This window comes from Myxine glutinosa, chromosome 7 (assembly GCF_964187855.1).
Source record: "Myxine glutinosa chromosome 7, kmMyxGlut1.1, whole genome shotgun sequence".
NCBI lineage: Eukaryota > Metazoa > Chordata > Myxini > Myxiniformes > Myxinidae > Myxine > Myxine glutinosa.
Window position 1 is genome coordinate 28,341,763 of NC_136267.1, and position 21,632 is coordinate 28,363,394.

Consider the following 21,632-nt stretch of genomic DNA (forward strand, 5'->3'; position numbering starts at 1 on the left):
CTATGCCAAAGCAAAGGAGATTGTGTGGGCTTCTGAAGAGTACAGCGAAGTAGTTGTCCTGCTTGGTGGTCTCCATATCTCCTTCAACTTCCTTCGGGCCATTGGTCAGCAAATGGAAAGTGCAGGCCTAGATGATGTGTGGGTGGAGTCTGAAATCTTTGGACCAAATGCTGCCAAGTCAATGATGGATGGGAAACACTATTACAGGGCTATTCAGGGACATATCTGGGCCTATGAAGCCCTTAGTCGGATCAAGTTTGAAGCTTTCTTGGATTGGCTACAGCGGCAAAATCCTGAACTCCATCAGGAACTGGTTGTGCTTCGATCAGCAGTATCAGCATTGTTCAAGAAATATGGTACGAGAACCCGAGATGAATGTCTGTTGAATGCTGTGACTGAATGCAACGAGCTCCTCGACCGTACAGAATATGTAGAGAAAGCTGACGAATTCCACGCCATGCTGAAGCAGAATCCCAACAATGCCTTCTGGTTGCAGTACCTTGAGATGGTGGAAATTTTATTATCATTCGTCCGCGCTAATCGAGATGGGGATTGGTTGCTCCATCTTTATTCATTTGCCGAAATGCTACCATGGCTGACCATATATGACCATGTCAACTATGCCCGGTGGGGTCCTGTTTACCTCACTGACATGAGAGGACTCGCACAGACCGCACCAGAAGTCCACGAAGAATTCCTGGCAGGGAATTTTGTAGTGAAACGACACGCAGGCAGATTTAACCAAGTTCCAGTTGATCAAGCCACTGAATGGATTAACAAGGTATGCAAGCTCTCAAATGGTATAATTGGCATCACACGGAATGACACGGCAAGAGACAGGTTCTGCACAACTTGGTCTGAAAGGTCGCAGATATCAGAGGACACCATGCGTCTATTCGGTCTTCGCAACGACGAATCGGACGAAGATTTCTCAACTCGTAAAGATGGTCTTCCATCCAAAATGACACGGGATTTGGATGCGGTGTCCAAGCTTGAGGCTCAGTTCCGACGATTCAAGGTGTTCACAATATCCGATCAAGACGACGCAACTCCCACTATTACACAGCTGAAATCACTGACTACCAACGACATTGCAACCGAAGAGATAGCTGCAGACCTCCTCACTGCCGACGAAAGGGGGAAAGATCTCGTGTTGAAGAATGTGAAGGAGAGATTAGTGGAGAAGTCTGTACCTTTCTTCGATCGACAGAAACGCCAGAAATCGAAGACGTTCGCAACCCTCTACGAGACACCGGTGCAGGATGGGAAGCAGAAGGTCACCAAGACAATCAAAGCGGACAGGTTGGAGGTTGGCAGGCAACTGACGGACGATTAGAAGTGGTGTGGATGAGGACACCATCTGTTCCAAGTAGCTGTTTGGAACTAGTTACTTGTGGATGTAAAAGCAAGTGTCGCACACAAGCTTGCCGTTGCCACAAGATTGGACAACCATGCATGCCTGCATGTGGCTGTGATGCTGAAGGATGCATGAACACGACAGGAACTGATACTTAAGAGAAGTGATTTGGCGACACCTCAAATCGATGGAAGATGATGTCTTGTTTCTTCAAATGTAGTTGCCTAATGCATCATTTACATATTACCAACAGGAACAATTGATTCTTAAAGTAAAATTTGACTTTCGACTTTGAAATTTCACCTTTAAACTGAATGCATTTTATTATGCGTATTCAAAGAGTAAAAAGCATTTACATTCATGAATCTATTCACATTTAGCTATTGTTACAGAAGTTTAACCCCTTATAACTCATTAAATATTCAATGGTTCATACCAGACTCGATGTTGTATGAAAGGACAAGACAAAATAAAAAATTTTGAAAATTTGACCTCTTTTGACCTTTGACCCCCCAAATTTGACCTTCAAGGTCAAATCTCATTTTGGCAACCGGGTGTTTCTGAAAGCCTGGACCATACTGATACTTTCTAGCCCGGTTGTCAGCTTTGAACAAAAAATGCCATCAAAAGTTTTTTTAAGGGTCTTGGCCTGCCAACTACCAGGTGTTCAATGGGATTTAGATCTGGACTCATTGCTGGCCACTTCAAAGAGTCCAGTGTTTTGTCTGGAACCATTCCTGGGTGCTTTTTGAAGTGTGTTTAACTGTAGGGAAAGTGTTCTTTTTTTTTGAAAGCTTCATTTTGTTTTCTGTAAACATAGAGATGATGTGCTTTACCAAAAAGCTCTAATTTGGTCTCATCTGTCCACAGGACATTCTCCCAGAAGGATTTTGGCTTGTTCGGGTGTGTTTTGCAAACTTCAGTCAGGCATTCTTATGTCTCTCTCTCAGCAGTGGGGTCCTCCTGGGTTTCCTACCATAGAACCCCCTTTTCATTGCGTTGGCGACGGATGGTGCGAGTTGAAACTGTCGTACCTTGTGTCTGAAGGTCAGCTTGAATCTGTTTGGCAATTGATCGAGGCGTTTTCTCCACCATTCGAACAATCTTTCGCTGCAATCTTTGATCACGTTTTCCCTTGCGGCCACATCCAGGGAGGTTGGCTGCAGTGCCATGGGCCTTAAACTTCCTGATAACATTGCGTACCGTGGAATCAGGAACATCAAGGTCTCTGGAGATGGACTTGTATCCTTGAGATTGTCCATGCTAGGCCACAATCTTGTGTCTGACCAACTCAGACATTTCTCAAGTTTTCTCTTTCTTTTCTCGATGCTCATAACGGTACACACAGTGACACAAAACAGCAGAATGGCCCCTTTTCTCCATTCAAACTGGTAGAATGAGTGATTTTTATAATGCAGGCATCTGCAACTCACAACAGGTGAGTTCAATTCCAAAGTAAAGGACAATCATCTGCTTGAAATCTAATTATTCTAACAACTTCTAAAAGGTACCAATAACATTGTCTGGGCTATTTAAGGATTTCTGTGTGGAATAATCGAAAATTTAGTAATTTTTTCAGCTTTTTTTGTTTTGTTTCACTGCAAGCCAAAGAAATACACATGTGGATACTAAAATATTTTTAATTCAACAATTTTCTGGAATAATTTTGTGCATTATTTGAAATAAGTGCAAGGGTGCCAATATTTTTGGCCACGATTGTGGGTGGTGAGGCGCTCAGTAGTGCCAAGGAAAGACGCCGCACCAACACTTTTGAATACACGGTGTCTGAAAATCTGCTTTCTTCAGAGTGTGGTTGTCTTCATCCGATTGCATCTCTCTTTTCCTGTCTGTTCTTCATTCAGAATGCATGATCACATCATGTGATAGTGGCAGGATGGGGATGTATGATGGATGTGATGATCTCACAACCTTTCGTGTACTTTTTTTTTTTTTTAAAGAAGGTTTTGCCCCCATGCTGTTGCTATCCATCTTCACAAAAAACAAGTGAATCCACTTGGATTCCGCCCAGGTTGGCACATGGAAATTATGATGTAGCATAATTATCATCTCGGGTCAAGATTTGAAATTATGCCATGGTTTTTGTAAAATTGCTACTAGTATTCACATTATGTACTTTCACTAAAACATACATCATCATAGAAACATACATAGAATTTGGGTCCTCTGGGTCATTTGGGTCCTCTGGGTCATTTGGGTCCTCTGGGTCATTTGGGTCCTCTGGGTCATTTGGGTCCTCTGGGTCATTTGGGTCCTCTGGGTCATTTGGGTCCTCTGGGTCATTTGGGTCCTCTGGGTCATTTGGGTCCTCTGGGTCATTTGGGTCCTCTGGGTCATTTGGGTCCTCTGGGTCATTTGGGTCATTTGGGTCATTTGGGTCCTCTGGGTCATTTGGGTCCTCTGGGTCATTTGGGTCCTCTGGGTCATTTGGGTCCTCTGGGTCATTTGGGTCCTCTGGGTCATTTGGGTCCTCTGGGTCATTTGGGTCATTTGGGTCCTCTGGGTCATTTGGGTCCTCTGGGTCATTTGGGTCCTCTGGGTCATTTGGGTCATCTGGGTCATTTGGGTCCTCTGGGTCATTTGGGTCCTCTGGGTCCTCTGGGTCCTCTGGGTCATTTGGGTCCTCTGGGTCCTTTGGGTCCTCTGGGTCATTTGGGTCCTCTGGGTCATTTGGGTCCTCTGGGTCATTTGGGTCCTCTGGGTCATTTGGGTCCTCTGGGTCATTTGGGTCCTCTGGGTCATTTGGGTCCTCTGGGTCATTTGGGTCCTCTGGGTCATTTGGGTCCTCTGGGTCATTTGGGTCCTCTGGGTCATTTGGGTCCTCTGGGTCATTTGGGTCCTCTGGGTCATTTGGGTCCTCTGGGTCATTTGGGTCCTCTGGGTCATTTGGGTCCTCTGGGTCATTTGGGTCATTTGAGTCCTCTGGGTCATTTGGGTCCTCTGGGTCATTTGGGTCCTCTGGGTCATTTGGGTCCTCTGGGTCCTTTGGGTCCTCTGGGTCATTTGGGTCATCTGGGTCATTTGGGTCCTCTGGGTCATTTGGGTCCTCTGGGTCATTTGGGTCATTTGGGTCCTCTGGGTCATTTGGGTCCTCTGGGTCATTTGGGTCCTCTGGGTCATTTGGGTCCTCTGGGTCCTTTGGGTCCTCTGGGTCCTCTGGGTCCTCTGGGTCATTTGGGTCCTCTGGGTCATTTGGGTCCTCTGGGTCCTCTGGGTCATTTGGGTCCTCTGGGTCATTTGGGTCCTCTGGGTCATTTGGGTCCTCTGGGTCATTTGGGTCATTTGGGTCCTCTGGGTCCTCTGGGTCATTTGGGTCCTCTGGGTCATTTGGGTCCTCTGGGTCATTTGGGTCATTTGGGTCCTCTGGGTCATTTGGGTCCTCTGGGTCATTTGGGTCCTCTGGGTCATTTGGGTCATTTGGGTCCTCTGGGTCATTTGGGTCATTTGGGTCCTCTGGGTCATTTGGGTCCTCTGGGTCATTTGGGTCCTCTGGGTCATTTGGGTCCTCTGGGTCATTTGGGTCATTTGGGTCCTCTGGGTCATTTGGGTCCTCTGGGTCATTTGGGTCCTCTGGGTCATTTGGGTCCTCTGGGTCATTTGGGTCCTCTGGGTCATTTGGGTCCTATATTCCTATCCTATAACATATATATCTCCTATAACCTATCCTATAAATATAGATTTGATGACGTCATGTTTACACATCTGAGCGACAGAAATGAGCGACAGAAATGAGCGACAGAAATGGGTGACAGAAACTAGCTTCACTTTTGAGCGCCCGAAATTCCCAGGCAAACGCTATAACGCACAGGTTTACAACCTGTGCGTTAATAATCCAAGCTCGTCCTTAAAGATTTATTGTTCCATCTGTTAATATCTCAACAGGGAGGTGGGCTGTGACGATTCCCTAGAAGTACGCACACTCGACTCTAAGTTGTCTGGCCTGGATTTGAATCCCAACCCAGCTATAAACTGCCATCCCGGTGTTTCACAGACAGGGCGATTCATAAACGTGCGTGCCGTCCCTCAGCCGGACGATAAACTGGATGTCCCATCTACCGGCATTATTCAGTGGACATTAAAGATTCCACGATATTCTTCCCGAAGAGTATTACCGGCACCATGGCCAAATTCCTGCTTTCATCTCCAGGGGCAACTGCATCAGCGGTACAGCTGCATTTCTGGGAACGATGCAAACCAGCAGCTACGCGCCACGCACGAAATGAACAGGAGGGTTTGTACGTACATGTGAGAAGCTGTCTGGTGGGCATACCCAGAAAACATAGGATTAGCATATTTAAATAAGATTCTAGGTTGACTAGAAGCCGAGATAGCGCAAATTATGTATTTTATGGCGGCCATTTTGAAAATCCAAAATGGCGGCCATGCAGGTGTCTACGCAAATGCCAATATTAATTTTTGGATTCCTCATGCTCTGAATATTCCAAAAATGTATAGTTTTGCTTATCTCCAAAAATTTTGAACGAAAAAACAGTGAGCCTGACTATCAGTGACCATAGAGTCTGCCATCAAGAGCCAGCGCTCTTTGATGCTCATGGAGCGTGGATTCTCCCATCAAATGTATCCAAATCGAACACCTCTGCCATTGTGCCAACCAACAAGTTGCAGCATGAGGTGAATTAGAAATTGATGTGCAACTGCAGGGGTGATTCTCAAATGATTTGATATGAGAAAAAGGCGCACGGGAAAGTGAAAAGGCGGGCAAATGACTGAGATGGGGTGTGTGGCATGTGTGTATGTAGCTCTTTCTATTCCAGCAGGGGAAGCGATTGCTTCATTAACCCGCTCGAACTCGTCTCTCCCGGTGCAAGCAGCCAGTGCGTGACTTTGCAAGCATTAGGGCTTGGGAGGGGAGGGAAAGAGTAGGCCGAGAGAATAAGAGCTTTAGAATCAACATACGGAGGACACAATGCAGAGTGCAAAAAAAGCAGTCAAATTAGAAGATACACAGTATGTACTTTATGCGGTGAATTTGGGGCTGCAATCTGCACTCGGACTACAAATCGGTTCGTTGGAAGCATGCAATACAGGAATTGGTATCCAAAATGAATCCATTTTATGTTGAGCATTAAGTGTATTGGCCGGTTCGATTGCAAAAATTCCAACATTACCACAACGCTCTAGCCGTGTCCGAGATATAGTGGATGCGAATACACGCTCGGTTTGCTATGAATACTGTTATGGGCAAGGGGGTATCGTCTTATGCAGCGTGATGTGTTTGCGATTCTTTTTTTTCCTTTTTTTACATGCAGAGTCGATCATTAGGAATTGCTTATGTGCTTGGGACTTTGTGGGGTTCGGGCTCTGATATTCCAGAAGGAAGGAATTCTGATATTCCAGGGAGAGAGAGATTGAGCAATAGATTGAGCGATAGAAAGAGCGATAGATTGAGCGATAGACAGAGAGAGCGATAGAGAGAGCGATAGAGAGATCGCTAGAGAGAGCGCTCGAGAGAGCGATAGAGCGCTAGAGAGAGCGATAGAGAGAGCGCTAGAGAGAGCGATAGAGAGAGCGCTAGAGAGAGCGATAGAGCGATAGAGAGAGCGCTAGAGAGAGCGATAGAGCGATGGAGAGAGCGCTAGAGAGAGCGCTAGAGAGAGCGCTAGAGAGAGCGCTAGAGAGAGCGATAGAGAGAGCGATAGAGAGAGCGATAGAGAGAGCGATAGAGAGAGCGATGCGATAGAGAGAGCGATAGAGAGAGCGATAGAGATAGAGATAGAGATAGAGATAGAGAGAGAGAGAGAGAGAGAGAGAGAGAGAGAGAGAGAGGCCAAGGATAGTTGTTGTAGCACACAGTCAGGGAAATGCAGCGACTGTTCTCGGGTAAAACCTGCGTAAAGCTGTGCAGTGCAAGTGGCCTCCCTTCCCCACAATGCCTGTTCAGAGGGCTGTACCTGCAAGTGACTGCTGCAACTGCGAGTCATGCTCTAATGTGTCCTGTGGGTTCCATTGCCGAGAACAGCCTTCATGTGGATGCGCATTGCCTGGCACCAAGCTTTCCGTGACTTTACAATGAATGAATCGGGAGTCAAATGCCACCAAATTCTCTCTCTCTCTCTCTCTCTCTCTTTATTTTTTCCCTCTTCTTTCTTTCTTGCCCTTTATGCAAGCTACGGTACTAAGTCCATACCTGCTGAATGCATCATAGGGCCAAACGCCTCTGATAAAATGTGTGTGTCAGCTGTTATCTCCATACATTGGTTTTAGGGGGTGGAACGGAGCCTTTCCAGGTATCGAAGTATCTATCTTCCTATGTGTGTGTGTGTTTGTGTGTGTGTGTTTGTGTGTGTGTGTGTGTGTGTGTGTGTGTGTGTGTGTGTGTGTGTGTGTGTGTGTGTGTGTGTGTGTGTTGTTGGTTGTTATCTCTATTTGTGGGTTTGAGGTGGTGGAACGGAGGCCTCGTAGGACTCAAAGCATCCTCTTCCTCTTCAATAAGGGATATCACGGTCCATGGACCAAGCTGTTCAACGTTTTCAGAGTTTTGTTCCAAGGGTTCTTTTCAGGATCGTCATTGAGCCCCATGCAGTCTCCAGTTGTAGTTCATTTGTGGTAATATTCCTGGGGATGGTTTCAAAATATCAGTGAGGTTCTTTTTCATCATTCCTGTTGCTTCAATTATCACTGATACAATTTCGATGCTCTTCAGCTTCCAAGATCTCTTGACCTCATTTTTGAGGTCCTGGTATTTGGTCATTTTCTTGATTTCTGAGTTGTTTTGGCCAAAATCGCTGGGTACTGATATCTCAATCATCAATGCTGTCTTTTCCTTTTTGTTCCTGAGTACAATGTTTGGACACAATGCTTTGTTTTCTATGTTTACTCTTGATGGAATCATCAGGTCGTACATCAGCATGACGTCCTCATTTTCAACGATTGCCCTTGGTTTGTATTTCCATGAGTTTTCTGGTACTGGAATGTTTTTTTTTTTAAACATATATGGCAATGAATCACTTTGCATACTTTGTTGTGCCGTTGTGTGTAAAGTTGTAATGATAACACCTAGTTGTGCCATGACCACAATTACGGCCCAAAGCAATTATGTCCTTTAATGAACCACCTTTGGAAGCCATTTTTCCCCCGCAGAGCAGGGGTTGGCCTTTTTCGGGCACCATGGTTCCCTTTTTGAAGCAATGTTTTATGGCCGGATGCCCTTTCACCCGCCTACCCTGTTAGTCGCGTCCTGCGACACGCAGGGAATTACCAGTGAACTGGTACTCAATTTGCGGACCTCGGAAGGATGACAGGCTGAGTCAACCCCCCTGGCGTTAATTCAGCGATCACCCGGGATTCGAACCCAGGATCCTAGGATCCCAAGCCGGCACCCTAACCACTCGGCCAACATCAGGCTTCAATTATGTCCTTTAATCGACACGCATAATGCACATTCGCCTCTAAGTTGTCTGGTCTTGCTTCAAATCCTGGGCCAGCTATAAAATGTCATCCCGGTGTTTCACAGGCAAGGTGATTCATCAATGTGTGCCATCCCTCGGATGAACGTTAAACTGGGCTTCCCATTTGCCGGCATAAGTTGGAGGACGTTAAACATCTGTGTATTTTGCAAAGACTGGGTGAGCTATTGCTGGCACCTTCCAAATTGCTGCTCTAACCTTAGTCGAACGTGAGGCCTCGCCATCTGGTTTGTGAAAGACTTAGACCAAGCTTCCCCTGGCCAACCGCCAACAACGTGAGAATAATTGTGACCGTAGAATAAGAGGAAGTAGAGGAAAAGGAGGAGCAAGAAGAAGAATATTAACCCACCGCCATCCACATGAAAATGGCAGACATGCACATTGCACACACACATAACCCCGCCTCTCTCCCCAATCCCTGTCCGCTCCCTTAGGGAACAGGTGTTTATATTTAATAAACAGAACTAAAAGCTGAAGGATACCATATACAGTGCCTATAGAAAGTCTACACCTCCTTTCAAAAATTTCACCTTTTTTACCTTATCGCCTGGAATTAAATTACATTAAATAAGACTTTTCCACCTTTATTTACACCTTGTAACCCACAACTTCCAAGTGAAAAACAAATTCCACAAATTTCAGAAAATTCATGAAAAATACAAAACTAGAAATATCTTGGTTGGATAAGTGTCCATCCCCCTGAGTTTATACCTGGTGGAAGCACCTTTGACAGCAATTACAGCTGTAAGTCTGTTGGGATAGGTCTTTACCAACTTTACACACCTTGATTGGGCAATTTTTGCCCATTCTTCTGTACAAAACTGTTCAAGCTCAGTCAAGTCGTGTGGGGAGTGTTGATGGACAGCAATTTTCAAGTCATGTCACAGATTTTTGATTGGATTTAGGTCGCGGCTCTGACTGGGCAACTCAAGCACATTTATCTTTTTGTTTCGTAGCCACTACTGACTACAGTGTATCTTTGGCTGTGTGCTTCGGGCCGTTGTCATGCTGAAAGGTGAACTTCCGTCCCAATTTCAGCTTTCTTGCAGAGGGCAGCAGGTTTTCCTTTGGGTTTTTCTGTATTTTTCTGCATCCATTTTCCCTTCTATCCTGACAAGTGCTCCAGTCCCTGCTGATGAGAAACATTCCCATAACATGATGCTGCCACCACCATGCTTCACAGTAAGGATGGTGTTCTTTGGGTGATGTGCTGTGTTGGGTTTGTACCAAACATAACGTTTTGCATTCAGGCCAAAACGTTCCACCTCGGTTTCGTCAAACCACAAAACCTTTTGCCACATCTTTTTTTTTTAACGTTGAAGGCTCCAGTCACGGACTATATAGTCCTCACCAAAAAAACTGGTCCAACCAGATGATTGTTTTTTAGGAGACACCATCTCCTTACTGGATGTCCGTTGGCTCCCTAAGGGAGCTCATCCGCCCTTTAACAGGTCTTGTTTTTAGTCCTGTAGAGTGTCACAGTCACCCTCACCACTGACAAGCAAGTGAGGGTAATCAGTTTAGTCACCGACTACCTGGCCATGCGCCAGGTATCACTGGGTTACATGTTACCAGTGGCAGTCAAGAAAGAGACTAACCTGACTAAACATGAAACTTCAGAATCGTCAGTGTTTTTTTGCAAACCTCAAACAGGACTGAAGGTGGGCTTTTTTGAGTAATTGCTTCCTTTTTGCCATCCTATCGTACAGGCCAGACTTGTGGAGTGCTTGGGATGTTGTTGTCACATGCACCCAGTGACCAGTCTTTGCCATAAAGGCCTGTAGCTCTTTCAAAGTTACTATTGACCATGTGATCTATGAGGTTTAAATTTACAAACAATATTCCCCAAAGCTAGTAAATCATGTGCATGAGGTTTCGCATCAATCGAATGAGCCGTTCTGGAGAAGACTATTTTTAAAGGTCTTTATTTTGAATCCAATATGGCGGCCAAACCATGTGACCGATGACGTCAATTTAATTATATTGACCAATTTATCCATAGATCACCATCAATAATTTTCATGCTGATCAGATAAAGTGTTTGAGACATCCAATTAGACATAATCATGAAGGCATCGATGGTGTCATCATTAGCAACAATTATTCCCCATGGTGCGTTACTGTCCTGTGCCAAGTTTCAAATATTTTTGTTGAGCGGTTCCAGAGAAGAAGATGTCCAATGTTTTTCCTTTTTTCCAACACGGCTGCCATATCACGTGACTGATGATATTATATCATCATTAAAAAACGTTATCCAAGGGTAGGCGCTCCTATATTTAAAGTTTCGTGTTGATGGATCAAGCGGTTCAGGAGAAAAATGTAAAAGCGAATAAACCTGCAGCGGAAGTAAAATAAAAATAAATGGAACAAAAACTATAGGGTTCTTTTGGTACCCCAATCATAATAGAAATGTAGCAAAGAATTACGGTATTGAGAAAAGGAAAATAAGGGAGTTGATGGGGAGACCAATGCATTTCACAGGTCCTGCTTATCCTTGGCATAATTAGTGGATTAACCACACATGGAAGTAGGAACTCATCTGGGATCTAGGAAAAGGAAGTCATTTCAGAGGCGAGCACAAAACAGCCACCAACAACAATTTAATAATACACATATTACATAAATTAATAAATATCTCACCTTTAAATAGACTCGAATCAATATTAGCCATCTGATCGGTTCAACCACCTTCCCAGACGTCATGCCCACCTCCATCCAGTTTCCGCAGGAACACAAATCTGATCATTTAAGTGAAGAAGTTCAACATTCAAGTTAAAAAAAAAAAGTTTTACTTCTGTGTGACCAGAGCAATTGCCCCTTTTTGGTGGTGGTCCATCATGTGATGCAAGGTGGTGAACTTATCTGCAGGAGCATGCAGGAAATAGTCACGAAAGACAGGCAGCAGTACATTCATTGTACCATGTCAACAATGTACAGCAGACATTGTTCTGCAGGAACAGGAATCATCACGATGCCTTCACTTTGTTATTTTGCCCACAGCCTACAACTTTACATAATACACCACAACACAAATTGTTTTGGATCAAGCAGCTCTCTTTTCTGGATAAATTTAGCGTTGTATAATTAACTTGGCTACAATGATGAAATCAAGCAATCTATTTCCTGCCTCAGAGCCAAAGCCACCGAGAGCTTCATTAAATGGATCACGTCACCAGCAAGTATACTGTGATGGAAAATTACACTCCAAAAATGCACGTGTGCAATACAGTATTTTCAAGTGTTCCACGATACACTGACCTGCAAATTGACTCTCAAAATCCCAAACCAAGGCAACACAAACAAAAGCAAATGACTCGTCTCACAGTCCCCACGTCTTCTCGTCTTTCAGTCCCCACGTCTTCTCGTCTCACAGTACCCACGTCTTCTCGTCTCACAGTCCCCACGTCTTCTCGCCTCACAGTCCCCACGTCTTCTCGCCTCACAGTCCCCACGTCTTCTCGCCTCACAGTCCCCACGTCTTCTCGCCTCACAGTCCCCACGTCTTCTCGCCTCACAGTCCCCACGTCTTCTCGCCTCACAGTCCCCACGTCTTCTCGCCTCACAGTCCCCACGTCTCACAGTCCCCACGTCTCAGTCCCCACGTCTCACAGTCCCCACGTCTCACAGTCACGTCTTCTCGTCTCACAGTCCCCACGTCTTCTCGTCTCACAGTCCCCACGTCTTCTCGTCTCACAGTCCCCACGTCTTCTCGTCTCACAGTCCCCACGTCTTCTCGTCTCACAGTCCCCACGTCTTCTCGTCTCACAGTCCCCACGTCTTCTCGTCTCACAGTCCCCACGTCTTCTCGTCTCACAGTCCCCACGTCTTCTCGTCTCACAGTCCCCACGTCTTCTCGTCTCACAGTCCCCACGTCTTCTCGTCTCACAGTCCCCACGTCTTCTCGTCTCACAGTCCCCACGTCTTCTCGTCTCTCAGTCCCCACGTCATCTCGTCTCACAGTCCCCACGTCTTCTCGTCTCACAGTCCCCACGTCTTCTCGTCTCACAGTCCCCACGTCTTCTCGTCTCACAGTCCCCACGTCTTCTCGTCTCACAGTCCCCACGTCTTCTCGTCTCACAGTCCCCACGTCTTCTCGTCTCACAGTCCCCACGTCTTCTCGTCTCACAGTCCCCACGTCTTCTCGTCTCACAGTCCCCACGTCTTCTCGTCTCACAGTCCCCACGTCTTCTCGTCTCACAGTCCCCACGTCTTCTCGTCTCACAGTCCCCACGTCTTCTCGTCTCACAGTCCCCACGTCTCAGTCCCCACGTCTTCTCGTCTCAGTCACCACGTCTTCTCGTCTCAGTCACCACGTCTTCTCGCCTCAATCCCCACGTCTTCTCGCCTCAGTCCCCACGTCTTCTCGCCTCACAGTCCCCACGTCTTCTCGCCTCACAGTCCCCACGTCTTCTCGCCTCACAGTCCCCACGTCTTCTCGCCTCACAGTCCCCACGTCTTCTCGCCTCACAGTCCCCACGTCTTCTCGCCTCACAGTCCCCACGTCTTCTCGTCTCACAGTCCCCACGTCTTCTCGCCTCAGTCCTCAAGTCTTCTCGCCTCAATCCCCGTCTTCTCGCCTCAGTCCCCAAGTCTTCTCGCCTCAGTCCCGAAGTCTTCTCGCCTCAGTCCCCAAGTCTTCTCGCCTCAGTCCCCACGTCTTCTCGCCTCACAGTCCCCACGTCTTCTCGCCTCAGTCCCCACGTCTTCTCGCCTCAGTCCCCACATCTTCTCGCCTCACAGGCCTCACATCTTTTCGCTCCGCAATCGCCACGTCATATCGTCCTGCCATCTCCACATCTTCTAGTCTCTTTTCGAAAAAAGGAAAACTTTTTTTTCTTCCTTTTTATCCAGGACGTACCTGTTCTTCCAGAAAAGCACCCCTCCCTTCCCCCTTTCTGGACATCCAGGCAAAAAGTCTACATCAGTCTACATCATTCATACCTTGCTTCTGTCTGTAAAGCCACCTTTCATGGACTGATCTATTTCAATCCTCCCTCCATGACTTCAAGCAGGCAGTGTGCGTCCATCTCGTCATCCCTCATCTTCACCCACAATATTTACTGTACCTCCATTATCCTTTCATACGGTACCCAAATTTCTCACTTGCAGGTTGCAATGTTTCCTCCCATCACCTCTCCTGTTCATTCATTCCATATTGCTTATTGGCTCCGAATGTTACCCCTCTGCCTCCACTTTCTGTTTGTACCCAACATCATTTGGCTTTTCCATGAGCCTCAATCTTGTAATGGTGGGTGGTTCGTGTGCAGCCACCCGGATGCCGGTTGCATCATTTCTGTGGGTGCGTCTGCCGCGGATGCAATGGCTCTCTCTATCCAGGTATCTGGTACTCATTTTGCCAACCTCGGAAGGATGACAGGCTGAGTCAACCCCACCTGGCGTTAATTCAACGGGATTCGAACTCAGGACCAAGCCCACCGCCCTAACCATCAGGCCAACACCAGGTATAATCTTGAAATGAAAATGTATTTTTATTGCTATTTGATTTTAACCCCTTCCTCTTGACAGGCAGGTTAATTCCTCCACTTTTATGTCGATGGCGTATTTTATGACTTGTCGTGGTGGAAGTTGCATTTACAAGTCATTTACATAGAGATATGACACACATTTACAAAGAGAGATTTGGGGCTTTTACCCTGTACACCTTCCCTTATGCCCCCTCTCACACCATAGGGAGCACATTAACCAATTTTCAACTCATTACATTTGGTGGTTCAGTTCTCATAATGTTCACACTTCCAGAAGAAAGTTTTTATGGCGTAGCCCATCGGGCAAAGCCGTCTAGAACAGTGTTTGTCCGTCTGTATGTATGTATGTCCCCTCAAAGGTATACCAATCAGAGCTGAGGATCTGGTCATATGACAGGGTGATGTGATTACGTCTGATGTCATTACAGTGGTGCTGCAGCTGACTCTCGACACTCCGCCATTTTGATTCCTATGTCGTTCAGGCAGAACATATCGTCGAACCTGTCATATATCACAATCGCCATGCTCTATCTTTACATTTTTTCATTCAGTGTGAAACACAAACAAACCGATTGTTAAAACCATCAAATATTGAAAGCATAGACGTTACGTCTCTTCCAACAATACCCAATACTGTACGGTACGTATAGGCCTTAGGCGTTATGCTTCACCTTCGGACTGCTTCGGACAAATTAAGCCCAGAATTCTTAATACAGTAGTTCCCCACTGGATAATACAGTAGGAGGAAAGAAGTTCAACCTCCGCTCTGCTGGTACCAACCTTCTGACCCCCCCCCCCCCATCCGGACCAAATTTAGATCCTGGGGGGACAGGGCCTTCTCCATCGCTGCTCCCACCCTCTGTAACTCGCTACCTCACACCATCAGAGACTCCTCCTCACTCACCACATTCAAAACATCACTCAAGACCCACCTGTTCAACACTGCATTCAACATTTAACCCACAGCATCTAACCCCTGACTATCTCCTCTCCTTCTCCCTCCTTTGTGCTTTGAATATTTCCCTATTGATTCTTCTTTTTTTGCAATTGTTTTTATGCTTTGCTATGCATTATGTTTTGCACTCTGTCAAAGCGTCTTTGGGCTTCCTGAAAAGCGCTATATAAAATAAATGCATTATTATTAATATTAGTTGTGTATCATTTCAGTCGTATCGTTTTTGTAAATACAACCATAATACTTTGATCCCAATGTCGTGAATGGAAGGTTAATGGATTGAAGTGGTGTATGGTTCATGATCAATGATAAGCGTTGTTTGGCACTAATATTAATAACCGAGGAAGTAAGGAATTCACCTCGGTTTTTTGATTGTAATATCATTTTCGAAATAATGATAACGTAACGTTAATATTATAGTAAATCTAATCCCTTCGTAGTGACTACAAACGTACTGGAAGTTTAAATATATCATGTTCTGCATATTAAAGAAGCGGCGGTTTTGTGTCCGTTACGTCATTACGTCTATGATGTCATTACGACGGCTGCTCCACCAACCGACATTTTAATTTACTAGTAGGCCTACACCCACTCACTATGGGAGCTGCAGGAAGGGTCAGTCCTCTTTGGGATATATGTCCCCACGGTATGTCCCCAAGGAAGGGTCAGTCCTCAGTAGATCTATGATCGGGTCTCAAGAACATTGGGTGTGTGTTCATTTACCAAGTTTCTTGTGGAGAGACCGCCAAGTGTTTAAAGCATTCGAACAAGCACTCCATTCAAAACCGTTAAGGAACGGCTGGCTTGGCAAGCGCTGGCTAGCTGCTTGGTAAATGAGCACACCTCCAACCCTTGTGGGGTATATATATATATATATTACAGTAGATCTTCGCTCAGTTCTGAAGTAAAACTTACCTCATGGATGTCGGAATTCCTCCAAATTTCTTTGTTTAATGTTATAAACAACATTAACGACTGTTTAAAAAGCTAATAATATGTGTTTGTGATTTATAATATTTTACAAGCCCGGCTATGCCGCTGTTAGACTTTTGGTCTTGTTTTTTATTCCCTTTAAAACCTCACCATGTGACACTGCACAACAATTTCGAGTACAATCACCAGTTATCAACTCATCTCATGCAGTGGTTCAAGAGTGCATAGAAGTTAAACAAACAATCAAATATTATGATATTATAATATGATAATCCTCCCATGTCTATGTCTATTATTTTGCTGGGGTATTTTATTATGACTTGTAATACCCCCTCACACTGCTTAGAAACAACGCTAAACAACACACTTAGAGAGAATTTGCCTCCCTCTTCCCCAACCTGAACCCACTTGGACTTTGAAATTATAAATCAAAATTTTCAATTTATCAACTATCAATTAAATTGATCAATTTATCAAATAGTTCAATTAACAACTCATCAAATATCAATTAAATTTATGAAATATCAATTCAATTTATCAGATATCAATTCAACTGACAATTTATCAAATATCAATTCGATTTATCAATTTATCAAACAACAATTCAATTTATCAAATAACAATTCTATTTATAAAATATCAATTCAATTTATCAATTCATCCAAGAACAATTATATTTATTAAATATCAATTCAATTTATCAAATATCAATTCAATTTATCAAATATCAATTCAGTTTACCAATTGATCAAATATCAATTAAATTTATGAATTTATCAAACAGTAAATCAATTTATCAATATCAATTAAATTCATGAAATATCAATTAACCGTCAACTTGACAATGCTGTTTGTCATGGAGTGGTGGCTTTACGAAATTCTGGCATGAAACAGCGTGCTATTGCTCGGCAGTATGGCATCACTCAAGGTCAGGTGTCAAAGATCCTGAAACGAAATGCTCAGAGGGGTGTCCCTACTCCAATACCGAGGCCAGGACGTCCACGCAGAACCACAAGGAGAGATGATCGCCAGCTGCACCGGTTAGTCTGCAATGGCCGTACCAAGTCAGCTAATCGGCTTCGGGCTGAGTGGCAGCAACTGACAAATGTGCCTGTATCCAGAAGGCTAGTCAACTAACGACTGGTTCAAGCAGGCTATCGTGCCAGGCGTCCCCTGAGAAAGCCACGCCTGACCAGACGACACAGCCAGCGCCGATTGCAGTGGGCCAGAGAGCACCGTCAATGGCAGCCAGGACACTGGAATCACGTGACCTTCAGTGACGAGTCTAGATTTCTGGTCGATCGTCAATATGGCCACGCCCGAATGCGCAGACAAGTGCATGAAGCCCATAACGAAGATTGTATAGTGCCAAGAGTCCAAGCTGGAGGTGGTGGGGTGACCGTTTGGGCTGCTTTTCATGCAGGGGGCAAAACTGACCTGGTTGTTCTGAATGGAAGCCTGGACCAGTTCAAGTACAGGGTCATTCTGGAAGAAACCTTGCTTCCATTTGCTCGTGCAGCCTTTCGAGGAAACTTTGTCTTCCAAGATGACAATGCACGGCCTCATCGTGCTCGCATGATCCAACACTTTCTTGCTGACCGTGGTGTCAAGCATATGGAGTGGCCTGCCATGTCCCCGGATATGAATCCGACAGAGAACTTGTGGGCAGAATGAACGCGTCAAATCGACAACTTGGACCAGCAGCCTACCACTGCGTGAATTGCAGCAGGCTATTGTCACTGCATGGCAAGCAATTCCTGTCCAAACCTTGGCAAATCTCATGAACAGCATGCCTCGACGTGTACGTGCTCTCCTGAATGCTCGTGGGGGTTACACGAAGTACTGAACTGTAATTTAACTGTCCGTAATCCCAGTCATAATTTAGCTTTTGTTTTTGTTGAATTTTTTTTTGGCTAATGTGCAAAATAAAGAGATACTTCTGGAAAACGTACAGAAGTTTAACACAGTACTGTCCGTGAATTGAGTTCGATATCAGTTTACATCACTTTCATGGATCAATTTATTTACTTTGAAATGTCAAATGTGGTTTTTGTTTCTTTTAAAGGTCACATTAACAAAATCTAGAATAATTTCAACATAACTCCAATGAACTTTTGGTTCTAAGTCATCTTGAAAAGTAAGTTCACCCCCTCAAAAAAAAAATTCCATATTAAATGCCAAGTCTGTACATTTATGAAATATCAATTCAATTTATCAAACAACAATTCGATTTATCAAATATGAATTCAACTGATAATAATTTATCAAATATCAATTCAATTTATCCAACAACAATTCAATTTATCAAATATCAATTCAACTGATAATTTATCAAATATCAATTCAATTTATCAAACAACAATTCAATTTATCAAATATCAATTCAACTGATAATTTATCAAATATCAATTCAATTTATCCAACAACAATTCTATTTATAAAATATCAATTCAATATATCAATTTATCCAATAACAAATCTATTTATTCGATATTAATTCAATTTATCAAATATTAATTCAATTTATCAAATATCAATTCAGTTTATCAATTTATCAAATATCAATTAAATTTATGAATTTATCAAACAGTAAATCAATTTATGAAATATCAATTAAATTTATGAAATATCAATTCAATTTATCAAATATCAATTCAGTTTATCAAATATCAATTCAACTGATAAATTTATCAAATATCAATTCAATTTATCAAATATCAATTCAGTTTATCAAATATCAATTCAACTGATAAACTTATCAAATATCAATTCAATTTATCAAATATCAATTCAATTTATCAATTTATCAAACATCATTTCAATTTATCAATTTATCCAAGAACAATTCTATTTAATAAATATCAATTCAATTTATCAATTTATCCAAGAACAATTCTATTTATAAAATATCAATTCAATTTATCAATTTATCAAATATCATTTCAATTTATCAATTTATCCAAGAACAATTCTATTTATTAAATATCAATTCAATTTATCAATTTATCAAATATCAATTCAATTTATCAATTTATCCAAGAACAATTCTATTCATTAAATAGCAATTCAATTTATCAGATTATCAAACAACAATTCAATTTATCAAATATAAATTCAATGCATCATTTTTTCATTTATCTTACTATAATTCACCAAATGTCCGTCCGTAAGTCTGTCTGTTCGACGGTACCGTAACAACTGCTGAACCGATCGCAAAGATATTTTGAGTGGATAATCCTGGGATCTCCAGGAGTAAAATAGGCTATTTAGTTTTCCCAATTTCAGCTTTGGTCTACAGCATTCTCAGGTTTGGACTCCCGCATAAAATTCGCGTTCACATAACGTTCATTGTTCTCATTGTGACGATGTTGTTTTCCCAGGTGCCGCACAAACGGCTGCACCGATCGCTGCACGGCTGCACCGATCGGATTCGGTGACCTCGGACAAAGACCTTTTATAAGGACACGGGTTGAATCCCTGCTTGAGAGAATTCTAACCCATTCCAACTGAAGGAAACACGTATCGGGAGTACACACGACATAGCGATTGTGAACACGATTATTGATCACGATTCACGATCACGATCATCACGATCATAGTGTATAGATCACTGTGGGACATTTGGTGAATTATAGGAAGATACTGTTTAGATTTTGATGATTTGCGTGTGATATGATTTAATGGATGTTTATATGAATCGTTTAAAATAAAAAAAAGCCTTAAATTTCTGATATTTTGCCTTTTCATTTGGGCCTCCCAATTGAAGCCCTGCCCATAGGGCGGGTACCGTTGCTAGTCAATTTAATTTATCAATTTATCCAATAACAACTCTATTAATCAAATATCAATTCAATTTATAATTAATCAAATATCAATTCAATTTATAATGAATCAAACATCAATTCAATTTATCAAACCAGTTGCGCCTCCAGTTTTCAATTAATTCCGGTTTAGGAAAATGAAAAGAAAACAAACAAACATACATTTCTTGAATGATATACAAAATTATATTACAATTCTGTCATCATCCCCACGCTTAATAAAAAATGGGGGGATATTGTAATCAGCTCAGTCCGTCTGCCTGTCTGTAGCGATTTTTTTTAGATTTGACCTTCCCTTCTCTCCCCCCACACCCCTCTCCCCCCTTGCCCCAGGGGGGAGAGGGGGTGTGGGGTCCATGCCCCAGGGGGTGGGGTCTTAGGATCACAGAGGTCAAAAGAGAAGATTTTTTAAACTCAAAATTATTTTGGGGCATTCCTGGTGGAACTTTTGTCCATCTTTGTACTTTGTTGTAAGTGTGAAGCGTGCCATAGATTTCGCTCTAGTTTGACGACTGTAAGCCTGAAATAAATTATTTATAATCGAGGTTGTGGAGCTTCTTCCCTTCTGTATTGCAATTAGACGACAAGTTCAGTATGTTGGGAAATCAAAACTCAATCAGCCATCTGAACTCACATTATTATGAAGTCGACCCTTGTGGCATGGCAAACTGCCACCTAGAGGTGTATGCCAATATGCATACAAATACCCTGCCAGTTAAAACCAAGCTAAGAATGTTCAGGAAAACTCTCAGGGGCAGTTTTATCAACTAAAACAAATTCACCAAAACATCGGTACAAACACGAGTGACACAAGTTTCCCAAGACCACTGACCGAGTACCACGTTCGTGCTCGTCTGGACGTTGTCAGGGCCAGAGAGCCAAGTCAGGTCAAAGGATTGTCCTGAATCCAAGGGCAATTGAAAATGGAGGCAACAGGTTTGGCAATTTGGCTCTGCAATGTTGGGAAGCAATGGATATCTCAGCTGTTTTGAAGCATCGCTTGTGGGAAAGGGCACTTATGTTTATCGTTGCCAATTAGAATGAAGAAGTTCCTCACAATTTCCACTAGTCATTGATTTTTATAACAATGTTTTACTCCACAAAGCTCGAAAGCCTCCTCATAAGGTGCCATTTCATCATGACAAATGGAAGCATTACCACCCGAAGTGGTATGTTGCCTTTTACCCACCAATTCAACGGAAAGCAAAGCCAAACTTAGGAAATGGCCACAGCGATATCACGAATGGAATTTTGGGTGTTGGCTGCAGAAAGCCAATATTATTGGAATGAGACGTTAAACTCGGAATTGTTGTCCACTGGAAACACGAACATCTCTGCATTAAGTTTGAGTACCATCTTTGAGTACTCTGTTTCCATGCAGTTACACGAATGTAGAACATCTCACTTTTTTATGTCACGATGCAGCAAAGACTTGTAGGCCGAGGGTCGCCGGCTTTGCCAACTTTGGCTCGGGCTAGCAGGTGGTACTTTCAGTGCGGAGGGCAGACGTACCATCTTCACGACTATTTCTGGGAAACGATTCCCGACTATTCCTCGCAAAATGGGCAAGAGACTACTTTCTGCACTATTTCCATTATATATTTCACTTATGGTCAGAAATTATTGGCACCAAAA

General features: G+C 43.5%; 2 long non-coding RNA genes across 2 annotated transcripts in view; one reads left to right on the forward strand and one right to left on the reverse strand.

Moving 5' to 3' along the window:
• LOC144892910 (uncharacterized) overlaps positions 1-19,875 on the forward strand; it is a 71,153-nt gene extending 51,278 nt beyond the window's left edge. The window contains exon 3 of the long non-coding RNA XR_013624031.1: positions 19,557-19,875. This is a non-coding gene — a long non-coding RNA (uncharacterized LOC144892910). The remainder of the gene's footprint in view (positions 1-19,556) is intronic.
• On the reverse strand, positions 16,285-19,702 carry LOC144892911 (uncharacterized). Its single transcript, XR_013624032.1, has 2 exons — positions 18,498-19,702; positions 16,285-18,426 (listed from the first exon to the last, which is right to left on the reverse strand). It is a non-coding gene; the product is annotated as an uncharacterized LOC144892911 (long non-coding RNA).
• Positions 19,876-21,632: the final 1,757 nt, after the last annotated feature.